Source organism: Molossus molossus, unplaced genomic scaffold (assembly GCF_014108415.1).
Source record: "Molossus molossus isolate mMolMol1 unplaced genomic scaffold, mMolMol1.p scaffold_m16_p_12, whole genome shotgun sequence".
Taxonomy (NCBI): domain Eukaryota; kingdom Metazoa; phylum Chordata; class Mammalia; order Chiroptera; family Molossidae; genus Molossus; species Molossus molossus.
The window spans coordinates 88,009,637-88,014,290 of NW_023425347.1; the positions used below are offsets into that span (position 1 = coordinate 88,009,637).

Here is a 4,654-nt window from a genome sequence, read left to right on the forward strand (position 1 = left end):
CACATTGCCACCCCCACTGCTGGGACACAGCCCCATCCTTCCCACTCAAATAGACCACAGCCACAAGGCGGCTCTGGCAGATAGTCCGCAAGGGGTGACAGTGGAAGGAACCACCTCTAAACAACTGAAATTTGAATATTAAATATCCTGGTTCTTAAAAGTACAGCAAACACTTGCACCCCAGGAACTTCTGGACCTCAGCCAGACTGCTCTTTCTTCAGGCTCCATTTCTCTACTCTCATTCCCTCCTCCTGCTTTGGGGTCTCAAGTCTCCCCTTACTTCCTTACCCAAGGCCTCCCCCAAGCCCTCCAGCTCTCCAGGCTGTGGCGGGATGGGGGCGGAGGCGGGTGTGCCTTTTGCACCCAGGGCCACCACCAACATAGTTAGCCATGCAAAGACCTTCTTCCTAGAGGGATTCTGTGACCAGGCTTCCATCTCACCCGCTTTTCCTCCCCCGTAGTCTGAGCATCTGAGGCTCCGGGTCAGGTAGATTCAGGCCCCTGGCCCTTGGGCTCGGCCTTATTCCAGTGCGTATCCAGAGAAGGAAAGATGAATTTGACATACTGCTCACTTTCCCGGCCTGGTTGCTCACCCCACCTCTCCGTGACTCAGCACCGAAGCCAGGCCCCTGGCTTTCCTGTTCTCCTCTTGGGCTCTGGAAGAACAGCAGGTTGTGAGCTGTGCCCAGGCTGCTTTTCGGACTTGGCTGAGAGGCAGGCGTTGGCAGGCTGTCCCCAGAGGCTGGGCCCATTTCTCAGGTCCCTACATCCCACAGCCAGCCCCCGCCTCTCACCCCGAGGAAGGAAGAATCCTATCCCAGGAGATGAGTAACAGATGCCAGGATGGGTGGGTACCCAGTTCGCCCCAACTCCTGAACGAAGGGAACAGAGTCAAAGAAAGTCAGATGATTATCTCTGGGGCTGGAGGGCCCTGGTTTGAATCACTGGACACGATGTCAACTGTCTGCCTCAATTGTTTCATCTGTAAAAAAAAAAAAGAGGGTAATAATAGTCCACCCCACAAGATTACAAGGAGTGAACGCATTTATATCTGTAAAGCACTCAGAAGAGTGCCTGGCACGTAGAAAGCACTAAGTCAGTATTTGTTTCATGAAAAACATTAATTCAGAAAACATTTAGTGGGGGCCTGCCATATGTCAGGTCCAGGCCAGGTTCTGGGGACAGAGCCCTGCGCAGGAGCAAGAAGGATCCAGGAGGGACATCTGTAATACTCTCAACAACAAAGATAAATTAAAAAAAAGAAGGACCCAGTATCTGCCCTTCATGAAAGGGCACCTGGCTTCCCTAGGGGGACTGAGTCATTAGGGTGGGTGGAGGCCCAGAATGTTAGCAAATGGCGCCTACAGTCAAGTCTAAGCTTCACTAAACAAATGGGGAAACTACCCTGGCTGGTTTGGCTCAGCGGTTAGAGTGTTGGCCCGTAGACCAGAGAGACCCGGGTTCGGTTCCCACTAAGGGCATGTACCTCGGTTGCAATTTGTCCCCAGCCCCAGTTGGGGTCATGTGGGTGGCAGCCACTCGATGTGTCTCTCTCACATTGATGTTTCTCTCTCTCTCTTCCTTCCTCTCTCCCTCCCGCTCTATCTGAAGATAAGTGCAAAAGTGTTCTCGGGTGAGGATAAAAAAAAAAGGGGAAAACTGAGGCCTGGCAAGGGGCAGGTTGTCGCCTCGGGTCTTATAGCTGGAGAATAATAACAAGAAGGACTAACACTTATAGAGCACTTATTTTGTTGTTGTTAATCTTCACCTGAGGACATTTTTTCTATTGATTTTTAGAGACAGTGGAGGTGTGGGGAGAGAGACATCGATGTGAGAGAGACACATGGACTTGTAGCCTCCCGCGTGTGCCCCAACTGGGGCCAGGGATTGAACCTGCGACCCACATTCATGCCCTTGACCAGGAATCAAACCTGTGACCCTTCGATGCAAGGGCCAGCTCTCTAACCACTGAACACCGCTGGCCAGGGCTGTGGAGCACTTTTAATGTGCCAGACACACAGTTGCTTTGTTATTGTTTTGTCATTGGCCCCAGTTTACAAATGAGGAGCTGAGCAGAGAGATTAAGTAACTTGCTCAAGGTCACACTGCTGGGAAATGGCAGAGCTGGGACTGAACCCCAGGCAGCCTGGCTGAGCACACAGCAGAATGAGAATAACAACTAACTGTCGTTTATTGAGTGCCCACAACACATACTGCAAAATACATCCTCTTTCGCCCTGGCCGGTTTGGCTCAGCGGTTAGAACGTCGGCCTGTGGTCCGGAGAGACCCGGGTTTGGTTCCTGCTAAGGGCATGTACCTCGGTTGCAGTTTGTCCCCGGGCCTGGTTGGGTCATGCGGGTGGCGACCACTCGATGTGTCCCTTTCACGTCGATGTTTCTCTCTCTTCCTCTCTCTCCCTTTCACTCTATCTGAACAAAGAATGGAAAAATGTCCTCCGGTGAGAATAAAAAAAAAAAAAAAAGAAGAATATAGCATCTTTAAATATATATATATATATATATAATAAAAGTGTGTGTGTGTGTGTGTGTGTGTGTATCCTCTTTCATCCTTATACCACCATAAAGTAGGTACCATGACTGTCCCCATTTTATAGATGAAGGAACTGAGGTCCTAGGAGATGGTGATTTGCCCAAGTTCTCACAACTAGGCAGTGGCAGAGGGGGGGTTTCTAGAAACTAGGCCACTCCGACTTCTTCATTCCCAGCAGCTTTCCCTGGCCTGGCTGGAGCCTGGGTCGTCCCCCTCCATCCCTGCCGGGCCCAGGCAGTGCGTGTGGAGAATGCAGAAGCTGTGATCCACATCCGGACAAACGAGCATTATGAGCAGAGATTTTCCGCCAGGCAGAGAGAGCCCAAAGGGCAGCCAGAGCCAAGTGGGCACCATCCTGAACTAGCCACAGCCCCATTCCCTGCACTTGGCCCCAAGATCCAGGATTCTCTGGTAAGACTGGACTACACCAGCTCCAGTCCGCACGAAGGTCCTAGTATCGTCCCCATTTTGCCAGGCACAGGACAGTAGAGTACGAAGAGCACTGAGTCTAGAGCCAGCCTGCCTGAGTTCCAACCCCAGCTCCGCCTCTTCCTAGCCATGCCTCAGGCAGCACTTACCCTGTCTGGGCTTCAGTTTCCTCATTTCTAGAATAAGGATAATAATCCATCACCTCAGACGGGGAATGAAAGAACTAGAGGTGCCGCCCTGGCCGGTTTGGCTCAGCGGTTAGAGCGTCCGCCTGCGGTCCGGAGAGACCCGGGTTCGGTTCCCGCTAAGGGCATGTACCTCGGTTGTGGTTTGTCCCCGGCCCTGGTTGGTCGTGCGGGTGGCAGCCACTCCATGTGTCCCTTTCACATCGATGTTTCCCTCTCTCTCTCTTCCTCTCTCTCCCTCCCACTCTGTCTGTACAAAAAATGGAAAAATGTCCTCGGATGAGGATTAAAAAAAAAAAAAAAAAGAACTAGAGGTGCTAAGATATGAAAAGTTTAGAAAAATGCCCAGCACATAATAGGCACTCCGTGTTTGCCTATTTATTTATTTATTTATTTATTTATTTATTTTTAGGGGCCATGCTAATCTTCTCTGTATCGTTCCAATTTTAGTACATGCGCTGCCGAAGCGAACACCGCATTTGCCATTTTAAAGAAACTGAGGTTTGAGGAAGTTCTGTGACTTGGCCCAAATCACACGAGTAACACGTGGAAGAGCCGGGACTTGAACTCAAGTCTGTCTGACTCCAAAGCAGCCCTCTCATCACACATTAAGGGCAATGAGCTCCTTGAGGGATGAGCAGGATTTTTAGACTGAAGGGAGACAGACATTCGAGGCTGAGCAAACAGCACTTGCCTAGAGATGGGCACGGGCCACCAGCTTCCTGGTGGTGGTGCCAGAGCCAGAGCCCCATGCCCGCAGTGCCGACACTAGCTAGGGCCTGCCCAGCTGATGGCAATTCCCAAAAGCATTTCCTGAGCTCTGCCTCTGTGCCAGACCAGGTACTGAGCCCTGAGGAAAGAAATCACAGTTCTTGCCCTCAAAAAGCTCAATAATCTAGTGGAGGATGTCCGAGAGCCTGGGAACTGGAGCCAAGCAAACTGTTCAGCCGTTACCTTGCTTACCCAACCTAAACTCCCACCGTTTCAGGAACTGTTTGCCCCAAACTCATAGATCAACTCCTGTCCCATTCTCCTGTCCTAGTCCAGGAACTGTTTCCTCCGGGACAATAGACTCACATTCCAGGGGCCCCCATGCGTAGCCCCTCAGGACCTAACCCTAACAACAAGTTCCCTCTGCCACAGGCGCAGATATAAAAATCACAAACCCCAGCATTGGGCGCAGCTTCTCGGACTCGACCCCCCGAGTCTGTGAACCCGCCCGGAGTGTACCCAATAAAGCCTGATTTCTGCTTTTCGGCTGTTTGGCTCTTCGGTTTCTTCCCACCTCCCACTGGCGGCGCCTGGCTACCTTACAGAGGAGACAGAATGACAAACAGATCACTATGATTCTAGCCAAACAATGGTTCTAGAGCAGACAGGAGCAAAGAGCACATTTTCCCTGGGAGGAGTTGGGAAGGGCTCTACGGAGGAACTGACATTTGAACTGACCTTCAAGAGATGAGCAAGTGCCAAAGGGGAAAAGCGAGTC

At 51.3% G+C, this 4,654-nt stretch overlaps 1 pseudogene; it reads right to left on the minus strand.

Moving 5' to 3' along the window:
• Positions 1-3,541: 3,541 nt before the first annotated feature.
• On the minus strand, positions 3,542-3,639 carry LOC118627349 (annotated as a pseudogene).
• Positions 3,640-4,654: the final 1,015 nt, after the last annotated feature.